At 34.8% G+C, this 12,883-nt stretch overlaps 1 pseudogene across 1 annotated transcript; it reads left to right on the top strand.

Moving 5' to 3' along the window:
• The first annotated feature begins 1,672 nt into the window (after window positions 1–1,672).
• Window positions 1,673–12,291, top strand: LOC145615712 (U-box domain-containing protein 33-like; annotated as a pseudogene). Its single transcript, XR_014107315.1, has 17 exons — window positions 1,673–1,847; window positions 2,737–2,858; window positions 3,000–3,121; window positions 3,342–3,446; window positions 4,088–4,400; window positions 4,485–4,619; window positions 4,906–5,144; window positions 5,835–5,856; window positions 7,039–7,240; window positions 8,028–8,149; window positions 8,271–8,392; window positions 8,553–8,657; window positions 9,132–9,468; window positions 9,614–9,754; window positions 10,064–10,594; window positions 11,212–11,970; window positions 12,073–12,291. The product of XR_014107315.1 is annotated as a U-box domain-containing protein 33-like (transcript).
• Window positions 12,292–12,883: the final 592 nt, after the last annotated feature.

Raw genomic sequence — 12,883 nt, forward strand, 5'->3', positions numbered from 1 at the left:
TTGACCGACGCACATCAAAACACGACCGTATAACTCTTGACCGACCAAGTAACTCTTGATCAAGTACTCTCCTAACTAAGTAACCCTTGACCGCCAAAAAAACCCTTGACAAGTAACCCCAACCACATATGAAACTTTGTGTGTAAATAATTGTTGGTAGTAAAATTAAAAAAATAATTATTATTTTTGGTGGTAATTATTATAATGTAATTAAGTGGTAATTAACAAAAAAAATAAAAAAAACATTATAATTAGATTTTTTTTGTAAGAAAAAAAAAGATTTAGTTAGATTGTCTCATAATGAACTTTTAATATATGCAATAATCACAAATTTTATGAATTCGCAATTGAAAAATATTTAGCAATAATTAAACAAAAAATATTTAAGCTGCAAAACTTTCTTAAATGCAAAATTCAAATGAGATGCATTACTTTTCTTTTTACTCAAGTTAATAAACTTTAGCTATCTATTCTTTCTTACCACATGGGTTCAAACGAGTAAAGTATTTTTTTTTTTTTTTTTTTGGGTGCTAACCGTGCAAACTGAGGGACTAGGCCCAAAAAAGAGTAAGAAATAAAATTAAGGCGGCAAGTCAAACGAGTAAAGTATTTGTATATATACCACTGACAAGTCAAACAACAACTTTTATTGAAAACCTTAGCTGAATAAGGCCCGTTCTTTAGAACTGCTCTGCTCTGCTCTGATTAAAAATAAAACTAATAATAACAAAATCTGCTTTGATTTGCTCGGCTCGGCTTTGCTCTGCTTTACTTCAATCTGCTCTACTCTAATGAAATTTGCTCTGCTCAGAAGCTCAAAAGAACAGGGACTTAACCCTTGACAGAGTAAATAACCCCTGACCGTTCTTTTTTGTAAAAAAATAAAAAAAAAAAAAAAAAAAAAATGAAAGTTTGGGCAAGTCAAATAGAGGTCAAAACACTCAAAAGGTTAAATAACGAAATGAAATCTCATTGTCTAGAGTCTAGACGGCAAAACCACTGAATGTTCAGAGGCATGGAACCATCGTGGACTTGTTGTCCAAATCTTCAATGGCTGTTCTTGGAGAATCTGGGACCCACCATGAAAGGCATTAATTATCCCAAATCTAACTTGATGATTGAAAAAATTAAGTAAAATACAGTTAATTGCCAGAAGAATGAGGGAGGATAAACGTTGGATTCAGAGGACACGAAGATTTGCATACATTCTACAGATCTGGTAATAATCATTATATTTTAATTTTATTCATTTATTATTTATGTTTTAGCATAATAATTGTTTTACTAATTCAATGACAAATTGACAAGTAGCCACTTTAAACCAATTTATTATCTTTCCTATAGTTTTCTCTCATTTTCATTCATATAGAACTGTATTATTAAATTTTATTGAATATGATTGCGTGAATTAAATCATTGAAGAAGTTGCTGTAGTTTGATTTTATGCTCAAACCCAATTGGGAAATTTGCTGATTTTTTTGTAATTTTTGGGGGGTTTAAAATTTTGAAGCATATTTCTAATCTTTTGGAATTTTGGGTTGAATTTATCTACTGCGTTATTAGGGAATTTTAATTTGAATTTAAACTCATTTGGAGAGTCTGAAATTTGCATATTTTGCTGGAAATTGTGTCCAATTTGGATATTTGGGGGGGTTTTGACATTTCAGCTAAAATGGCATTAGTTAGGGAAGAGGAGGGTGGTGATGAGGTTAATGAGAAGATATATGTTGCAGTGAGCAAAGATCTAAAAGCTTGTATGTCGAGTCTAGAATGGGCGGTTCGCAACTCGAAAGGAAGGAGACTATGCTTGGTTCATGTTCATCAGCCAGCACAGTTTATGTCCATATGTGAGTGCCTAAGTTTATTTGTTGTTGCATTATACATTGCTTGATTCCCAAATATCCCCATTTGTACTTTCATGGTCTAATTTATGTTACTCAAACTTAAAGAGTACTTCACATTGTGTTTATGATGCCTGAATGTGGAATGTGGAATGTGCTTTGAGTTTTAAGGAGAGTTTGTGAAACATAGGTCTATTTTGATGTCTAAATGTAGAATATTTATACCTTGAGTTCGAAGGAGAGCTTGAGAAACAAAGGTTTCTGTCTGCTCATTAGAGTGATTTTGTTAAGGCTTCCATTCTTGAAATGATAGCTTACATTGTGGAAATTATTGCGATTGTTTGGTCTTATTATTCTACCAATTTTTTGTTTCTTTCATCTGAATCTTGTAGTATTCAAGTTGGTTTAGTTTGGTACTTCTCTCCTGTAATGAAGTATCAACATTTATCTAAAAATGGCAGACATTCTAGTTTTCTTGAGCTGAGTAATTTGTACATCCAATATTCATTATCGAATGGCCATAAAACATAACGATAATGTCATTTCTATGGGGTTAGTTTGCCTCAGAAGTGTATCATGTTACTATGTAGTATGTTACTGCAGTTGATCAATAAGATATTAAGATGATAATGGATCTTGTTTAAGCTTTGATATTGTTTCTGCAGTCCAGTAATGAAACTCATAGTTGGCCAGAACCTCTCATTTGAGATGTCTTTGATTCTGTCTTCCCGTTGAATCTTCTCTGAATTCTAATTCAACTCCTGTTTTGTCCTGTCTTTTTCCTTTTGTTATTAGTTTGCTGTATCTTTGGTCCTTTGGACTAGTATTGCATCTACTAATTAAATTTCTGAATGACTTTTTATGGTTGTTTATCTAATAATTTTGGTGCCTACAGTGGGTGGGAGGTTCCCTATAAGCTCACTGTCGGAACAGGAAGTTATGGCTCATCAAGAACAGGAAAGACAAAAAATGTGCAAGATTTTAGATGAATATCAAGGCATTTGTACTAAAGCTAAGGTAATTTCTTTTTTCCAGCTCCTTAAGTTGACATTGAAACATTATGGAAACTTACTTTTTGCAAATAAGATCGATCATAGACTTTCTATATGAATTCTATTTTCTTGTTTATATGCTCATGTCATTTTCTCGTGTTGGTAGGTTCAAGTAGAAAAACTGTTTATTGAAATGGAAACTGTAGAAAGTGGACTTGTGGAGCTCATATCCCAGTACAAGATTGGGAGACTTGTCATGGGAGCAGCCGCTAACCAAAGTTATTCAAGGTGTGCATGGAGTAATCGACTGTGGTTAATTCTAGCTTTGTCTCTATCTTCTGCCTATGACTTAATTCATTACATCATATTACTACATGTGCATGGAGGATAGTCATGATTTTATCTGGGCAGCTTGGTATTCCTCAGCTTAGTTTATGTTGTTGAAATAAAAGATGCGGAATTATAACGTTTGTGGAAGCTTCTCACTTTTTGTGATTCATGATTCCAGAAAAATGGTGAAACCAACATCCAAGAAGTCTAACTATGTCTGCCAACATGCACCTGCTTTCTGCCACATCTGGTTTATCTGCAAGGGGCATTTAATCTATACAAGGTATAATCTGTCAACCACATTATTAAGATTGGGCAAGTTGCTTTTTGCTTCTGTATACATGCCATGTAACTCATGCGTCCTTGGACTATGTTGCTTTACATAAACCAGTACTACTTAAAGGCCATATACAGATCGGACTAAAGGGGCATGTATAGCCATTATCTTGGAAATTTGTTTTTAATGTAAATTGAGGGTTCCAAGAGTTTATTTATTTATTGATTATTTTTTGTTTTTTGGATTTTCATAATTTCTTATAAAAATAACACAAAGTACGAAGTAGTATAGATTAGCAAAAAATCTAAGGTTATAAATGATGCTGAAGGATAAATGATTTTGTCACTTAAACAGGCAAAACTTGTGCTATGATACATTATGCTTCTGCAAGAATTTACAAGGAATTTGCAATACCAAAAGACAATAAAGGTTGTTTTGTAGTATCAAATAGGATCTGTGGTCGTGTGCCATATATTCTACTACAGTCTTAACCCCTACACAACTCTACAAGCAATCTGGGTCTTTGGGTCAATTGTAAGATGAACTGAGATCATATGATCATGTATCATAATGTTTTTTAATTAAATATTAAGTTCAAAAATCATCGTCTGGAGGACCTTACATAACAAGTCACGATTTTCATGCAGGGAGGGTATAAAAAAGTCATGTCTAAATGATGAAGAACAAAAAAGGCACCAGGCAGATTCTAAGTCAAGATGTAGTCAGTTTACTGGTAAACTTTTTGATTCCTTCAGCGTAGTGGAGTCTGAAGGGAGTTTAGATCGATCATCAACATCTAGTCTTTCTCGGCTATCTGTCTTCTCCCGACCTTCTGAAGCTGCTACTAATTGTACTTCCTTTCATTCGGCAACAGAAGATAGAGAGCTCTCATTTCGGTCTTTTGTTCGTTCTCCTCTACCTGAGGGAAATCAGCATGATTCATATCCTCCAAACGTGCTTGTAAGTACAGTGTTAGTGGAACTTAGAGCAACCTTATTATGCATGGTTATCAGTCTCTCTGAAAGTTACTGAATTTGGCTGCAGGAAGACATAGAAGATTCTCTCTATGATCAACTTGATCAAGCCATATCAGAGGCTGAAACTGCTAAGGAGGAGGCTTATATTGAATCAATAAGGCGTTATAGAGCAGAGAAAGATGCAACTGAAGCAAATGACAAGGTAAAAGTTCTGAAGCATGCAATCTTTAATTTCTTTATGCGCCTTTGTTTTTTTGGACATAGTAAATTCCACTTTTTGATCAACAGGAGATGTTTATCATATCTTGTAATGTAACTAGTGCTTCTCTTGTAGGAAATCAATATTACCTAAACATATACTAAATTAAATATTTAAACCTTGACCTTTACAGTCGAAAAGTAGACAGCTTTTAAGTAATATGTACAAAACTTCAGATTGATTAAGTGGAATTCTCATGATACTAGTTGCAAATGTACAAACTATACAGGCAAATGCAACGGAAAAAATGTACTATGAAGAGCTGAGAAGAAGGAAAGAACTTGAAGACGAATTGGCTAAGTGTACAGAAAAACTTGAGAGTACATTTATGGTGCACGACATGGCCTTAGACAAACTCCAGATTATAGTGGATCAACTAAAGAATCAAACTGAGACATCTGATGTCCTAGGGGAAGGATTGGAAGAATATTTAATCTCTGCTTTGGAGTTGTTACAGAGCATCAAGAAGCTATAGGATCTCTTTAAGACTCCTTTACATATTGTCAAGGTTGATAACTTAGCATGGTTGAGCTCCTAGGTTTTCCTTCTCTGTCAGCCGAAATATTGTACTGTATATATCAATCTCACAATATTACTTTAAGACTAGGGTGGAAACTATTTTTGGTAAGTTTTATTTTATAATAGGGACTTAGTTAGTACTCCATACTCCATAGGAGATACTTTGTAGTCGTTTTATATGCATCATTCGAAGTAATAAATACGAAGTATAATACTCGTATGTGAAGTAATAATGATTTTGGAATACACCGTATTGTTTTCCATTTTTTCTTCTTAAAATACACCTGTCAATAACAATAATTATTTTTTCAATTGTAAAGCTTAGTCTTGGTGCAGTGTGACAAGTTGCCAACATGCATGATTCATATTGTATGTTAGCCCTTGAGAATGCATTACCTTGGTTTGAACTTCTGTATTTAAATTAATCAACAATTACGTTGCAATATAAATTTGCAAGTCATTTTCTTGGACCAAGTACAAATGAAGAATGTTTATGAAGGCATCTAAACATTCCAAAATGTGCTTAGCAATAGATTGCCTTGCTTCTAGGTAACGTAATGTATATAAAATTCATTACAAAATTATGTAAAAGATTGAAACATGAGTGTTTGATTCTGTCATGAGTATTTTATTATGTAGCTCATTTGTATTCAATTGCATGGTACTTTGTACAGTTTAGGCTATTTCATGTCAATGTCCTTGTATCTTGTGTTGAGCACTAAAAAAAAAAAAAAAAAATCGAAGCACTGATAAGTGATTGTGTGGTGAAAAGTGATAGACGTTTGATTTTTTTTTTTTTTTTTTTTTGGGTATAATAGGTTACAAATTCAAATATCTTCTCTATTTCTCCGATAATAATGATCTCGTGGGTCATTCGAAGGAAAACACGAGTCACGGACCCTATACAATTGAAAGGATGAGTGTGAACACAACAAACACGAGTCCAAACTACAAAGGGTAGGATTGTAGGAAGTCCTACCAACCTAACTATCCAACAATTGAATATCCATCCCTATTATAGAAGCTTCGTTGCAACAATTGGATGGACAAAGTGAAAAAATCAGGCATTTTGCTATGAAACTCCCCCGTCAATGTGGGCCCCTTTACATAGTCGTCTCATTGACTTATCAATATAATAATGTAACAAATTACAGTATACTACTATACTTGTATTATTCAAAGACTTGTCAACTAAAACAGTCAACATTAAAGCATCATCATCAACAATTTATAAATCAATTTTCATCACACACTACAACTTTGATGTACTAGTATTTTAGATTTGAGTACTATGTATGTTCACTAATTTCTCACTTCACTGTAGTTTTTTTTTTTTTTAATTTTTAATTTAATATTGTAATTTCTACCCGATTTTTCTGGGTTGATGACAAGATAAAGCAATCCTTATTTTGCCCAAAAAAGTGTTGAATTTCCTTTTCACTTTGGCTTTTTCTCTCACAAAACCCCTTTTTTTTCTCTAAATCCCACCTTTCTTTCTTTCTATTTTATCTTTTTCAATTCTTAAGTTGGTTGAATCTACGTTGAAATTCTAAAAGTTTCGGCTTTATTTAATTTTTTTAATCTAATTTTGTTTTCCTTTTTCCCCATTATAATTACTCTAAGCGTAGTTTTAAAAAGAAAGAAGCTAATTTTAAGTCGAATTTTGGGGGTTTTATATGGTTAGTAATTAGATCTCCGTGAACGAGCACGGAGATAAAATCTTGGTTCATATAGCCGATCCCATCGTTCCATGACTACGGCTTGGCGGTGGTGGGGCCGGTGTTTATGTTCTGAGTAAATCAATTAAATTGTGGGGTTTTTTTTTTTTTTGGGTGATTTATAGAAAAACCCAGAAATGGGATCAAGCAAAGATCTTTTAGGGGAAGCAAGAAAAGGGGTGGTAATTGATGACAAGGTATTTGTGGCAGTAAGCAAGGAGTTGAAGGAAAGCAAAACTACACTGCAATGGGCTTTGCAGAATTCAAATGGGGAGAAGATTTGTATAATTTATGTTCATGTTCCTGCCAAAATGATTCCCATGCCAAGTAATTATATTAATTTTTAATTGATTCTGTTCTTTTAATTTATTATTAGTATGTCATTTATATTTTGGTACTTTAATAGTTTAATGTTAGTTTCATTTATTATTGGGAGTGATTGCTGGATTTTGTTATGTTTATACCTAGATCTTGTGTTTGGTGTAGTGTTACCAAATTCGCGGTATGTGAATGTGGTTCGAGAACACAATTCGCTACCTACACGTTACGTAATTGTACCAATTTTCATGTTTCAGAGTGCAGTTAGGACTTAGCATGGAGGGGGGGTTTAGTGATTTAGGTAGTATTCATTGATTTCGCAATGTTAGATTGTTCCAGGAGTAGGTTTAATGGAAGACATATATAGAATTGCAAGTTTTACTTATAATGCTGTTTTATTTGTATTGGCTTTCTAGTTTATATAGGTAATGTGTTTTATTCAATCACTTTCTAGGAAATCATTCTTAGGTGTAAAGAATTCATGAAACCATAGGTTGAAGATGTGATGAGATATTATTTTGGACTGGTAGGGGGAGTTATGCATACCTTTGTAATCTGTCAGTATATCTGCTTAAGGGACGGTTTTATAATTTATATCATGAGTTTCAGATAGATCACTTTGAAATTTACCTCTTGATTTGGGAGGGTGTAGGTTGCCTAGGATACATACCGGGATGATAGTTCTTCTTTCTTGCTTATGATGACTCATTGCGGTATTTCTGCTGTCTGATTCTGCATAAGCAACAGTCCCTTGTACTATCTTTTATTTGGTGTTCTACAATTTTTAAAATTGCAGTGGGTGGGAAATTTCCAGCTAGTCAAGTGGGAGATAAGGAACTCAAGGCGTTTCGAGAGCAGGAAAATAGAGAGATGACTAAAATTCTAGAAGATTATCTACAAATTTGTGCCAAAGTTGGGGTACGATCTATTTTTAAACTGATAGGAAATAGCAAGCTGTGATTGAATTTAACTGCTGATTAGTACTGTTTTTTCATCTCAGTCTTTTTTGATGTTAGTATTTATATTGAAATTTTGATAGGCACATGCCGAGAAATTACATATTGAAAGGGACTCCATAGAGGAGGGAATAGTGGAACTCATATCTCAACAAAAGATAGGGAGACTCGTCATGGGTGCAGCAGCAGATAGTAGATATTCAAGGTGTTCATAAAAGATTTTGTTGTGCAAATCCCTAGTGATGTTTGTAGGAGCTCATAGACCCCAAATGTGAATGTTTGATATTTAGATTTGACTGATTTCTAGGTCATATACTTTGAGAAAAGTCATTTCGATGACATTTTCCTGTATTATTGTCTTGAAGGAAAATGGTGGAGCCTAAATCGAAAAAGTCCAAATATGTGCGTCAACATGCGCCTGATTTCTGTCACATCAGATTTATATGCAAAGGCCGTTTAATCTGTACGAGGTAGCCTTCCATTTTCTCTTAATTTCTTACTGAGAAACCAACTGTACTTAGAATCCTGAAGTATCTGGTTCAACATTTCATTATTAATTTTTTAATTTGAATATGAAGCTTCCTAAGTGATCTTTTATAAAAATATGTATGGTATCACATGCTGCTGATCTTTCTAGATCTAGATATGATTTTATCAAATTTTGATGCCTTTGCTTGATCTGAAAGCTCCTTGATTCAGTTATCTGGAAGATATGTTAATTTGCATTTTGCATTTTGATTGTGATTTTTCGGGTTTTTTTTTTTTTTTTTTTTGGTTTATAAAATTCAAATGTAGAGAGATTTATAAGATGCAAAATTTGATATGCTGATCAACTAGCCGCTATTGAACTACTTGTAGTTGGTCTAGTGTTGTATATGACGGTATCTTTGATTTTTGATGCTGTTCGAGTTTATTGATAATATTTTAGCACTGCCTGAGTATAGGGAAGGTGTGAAGCAACCAAGTTTGGATATTAAAGAGAGATCATCAAAAAAATCCTTGGAGAATGTTCAAATTGATTCAGGCATTCTAAGTCAAAAATTACATTCTAGTCTAAGAATTTCAAATGATGATGGATCTGAAGGCAGTTCTGATAGATTTATTCAGACACTAAGACCCTGTTTTTCTGAGTCTTCAATCCGATTGCCAGGACCCAAATCAGCTTTTAGTTCGCCTTGCTCATCATTCTCAAGAGAAGGAGTCTCAGAATCTAGTCTGGAGCTGTTAGTTCTTCCTCAGACAAAGATTGAGCATCAGAGATCATCACCTCCAAGTGTATTGGTCAGTAAATTTGCTGCTCTAACATTTATGATTATATAGATCCACTATAACCTGAGGTTCTGAGCAACAATATAGCAGGCTTTGTTTAGCTGATGTTGCCACTGTTTAATAACTTTTCAAGTTCCTGAACTTTTATTTGGTTCAGCAGGAAAGCAGTTTGAATGATGATCTGTATGATCAGCTTGTGCAAGCCATGGAAGAGGCAGACAATTCAAAGAGAGAAGCTTTCGAAGAATCAATGAGGCGTCGGAAAGCCGAGAAAGAGGCTATAAATGCAATTCGCAAGGTAAACTGTTGTCTAAGAAGAACTTTCTGCTGCTCTTATTTTATTTTATTTTTTTCACCCCTGTCATTATAGAAGAACTTTTTATTGTACCTTCCCTTTGTTCTTAAACCTGATTCCATCATGTCTACTATTAAGGGCCTGTAAAGCTAATTTTGGATTATATTTTGTCGATATTACGAATTTGGCTTTGTTGCTTCTTAAATTGTATGATTATCAGCAAACAAGTCTTCTTTTCCCCTTTGAGTGGCTAGGATATGACCCTTTGCTTTCTATATTCATGACTTTACTTCAAATTGTGTGGCTAATCAGGCAAAATCTGCTGAAAGTTTGTATTTTGAGGAATTCAGACAAAGGAAAGAGCAAGAGGAAGAGCTGGCTAAGCGGAAAAAGGAACTTGAATTCACAAAAAGCCAGTTGGAAAAGGTTTTGCGGGAACTCCAAGTGGCATCGGATCAGAGGTTGTCGCTTGAAAACCAGTATGAGAAATCCAAGCTCACAGAAAAGGAGATGGAGGAGAAATTGTTTTCTGCGGTGGGCTTGTTACAGAAGTATAAGACTGAACGTGATGAATTGCAAGTAGAAAGGGATCATGCTCTCCAAGAAGCTGAAATATTGAGGAAACAATTAGACCAGGAACCATCAAGCTCACATGTTCCTTTTTTCTTCTCTGAATTCTCTTTCTCAGATCTGGAGAAAGCTACTAACAACTTTGACCCATCCTTGAAAATTGGGGAAGGAGGATACGGGAGCATATATAAAGGCTTTCTACGTCAAACTCAAGTGGCAATTAAGATACTCAATCCTAACAGCATGCAGGGTCCTCGAGAATTTGAACAAGAGGTAGTCAATCTTTTCCAGCCTTTTGTTTTTCATGAGAAAATATTACTCTAGTCTCTTACTGTGTATACATTCATTAGGAAGATATTGAATTTAAGTTTCAGCTGACTTTGATGATTTTAGCCCAATTTGAAGTTTGTATTTTACTGCATGTAATGATATATTGTCTTTTATGTTATTATGTTTGGTAGATTTTATTTTACTTAAATGAGCACGATCCAGAACTTTTCACTGAAGCTAAATATGATTTCAAATGCAAATCTTTTCAAGTATACTTGTATAAGCATGATGATTGGGCAACTGTGTGGCTGTGTGTAGCCTTGTCTTGAGAAAATAGCCCAATAACAATTTTATGAGTATTAATCTCTATGATTTCTGTTGAATTTTCTGTAGAGTTGTAAGAGTTTTATTTTACTTGCCTTTTTGTTTCCTGGCTCAAGATCTTTAAGCTAATAGAATCACTTGAAAGATTGAGAACTCAAGATGACTTTTTAAAGTTTATCTTATTGTGAAATTTATGGCTGTTGCTGAAGGATACTGTCTGTCTCATCTCTCTTTATTAGTTTTCATACGGATAAAAGTATTTCTATGTTTCTTACCTCAGCTAGTCTTTTCTGTAGGTGGATGTTTTAAGTAAGCTTCGGCATCCAAACCTAGTAACTCTCATTGGTGCCTGCCATGAATCATGGGCTCTTGTGTACGAGTATCTTTCTGGGGGAAGCCTTGAGGATAGACTCATCTGCAAGGACAACACTCCTCCACTGCCCTGGCAAACAAGAATTCAAATAGCCACGGATTTATGCGTTGTTCTCATCTTCCTTCATTCAAGCCGACCTACCAGCATTATACATGGAGATATAAAGCCTTCAAATATACTACTAGATGAAAATTTTGTGTGCAAGCTCAGTGATTTTGGTATATGTTGTGTAATCTCACATAGAGAAACATCAATGGAACAAACTACAAGGTTTTGTACCTCTCAACCAAAAGGCACTTTCTCATACATGGACCCAGAATTTCTCACAACCGGAGAACTTACCCCAAAGTGCGACATATATTCTTTTGGGATTATATTGTTGCGCTTATTGACTGGTAGACCAGCCATGGGGATAACAAAGGAAGTTGAATATGCTTTGAATAATGGTAATCTCAATTGCTTGTTAGACCCTTCAGCTGGAGATTGGCCTTTTGTCCAGGCTGAGCAGTTAGCTCGCTTGGCGTTGAGGTGCTGTGAAATGAATGGAAGGAATCGTCCTGATCTTGAATCGGATGTATGGAGGGTTTTAGAACCCATGAAAGCTTCATCTCGAAGCTTATCTATGCCTTGGCTGGCTTCTGATGATCGAGCACCCCATTATTTCATATGCCCCATTTTTCAGGTTAGTCAGCTTCTAACTCTGAGGAAGTTTCTTATCATATTTTCATATTTTGTTCCCCCCCCATCCTTGGGTCATACTTATCAGTTTGTTTTTGGTTTGCAGGAAATAATGGAGGATCCACAAATTGCTTCCGATGGCTTTACATATGAAGCGGAGGCTATCAGAGGCTGGCTAGATAGTGGCCATGACACTTCACCTATGACTAATGCAAAACTTGCGAAACATGATTTTATTCCTAATCATGCTCTTCGGTCTGCTATTCAGGAATGGATACAGAATCGCCGCAGTGTGTAAATTCTTTCAGTCAGTACAGGCATTTAGAGAAAATCTCACATTTCTACATCACTTTCAGGTTTCCTAATACTCAGAACTTACAGCTTTGTTTATGTTTGATTTAGATTAATTGTATAGGATTTAATGGTATACAACCGTAGCTTTTAGTAGGTGTACATACATAAAGTTGATTTTGTGCTGTGTTGCAGCAATTGAGGTCTACGATTATGCTAGCATTCTCCCTTTGGTTGTCTTAAATATATTACGTAGTATACTAGTATATGGAGAGAGGTTTTACTAAATTCTATATATTATTGTACTTTTATACCGAGTAACATTCAAGAATGGGCATACCATGAATTTGCATTACACGATCATTCTGTTGCACACTTTCATTTTGAATCCTGTAATAGTGCTTTGTACTGCACACTTCAGCTTCTTGTGATATTATTTATCATAACTTGTGTGTTCAAAGGTCTGTTGCCACTTTTGCAAATTTGAGCGATGCAACATTCTTTTCAGTAAGGTACACGATGAGCTTCGGAATGACTCTTTGCTCGGTGGAGTCACTGTCTCATTCTGTGTACCTCCAGTTAAGCTTAGCTCGCTGCTAGCAGCCTATCAGAATATGTCAAAGGCA

This window comes from Chenopodium album, chromosome 25, assembly GCF_948465745.1.
Source record: "Chenopodium album chromosome 25, dcCheAlbu1.1, whole genome shotgun sequence".
NCBI lineage: Eukaryota > Viridiplantae > Streptophyta > Magnoliopsida > Caryophyllales > Amaranthaceae > Chenopodium > Chenopodium album.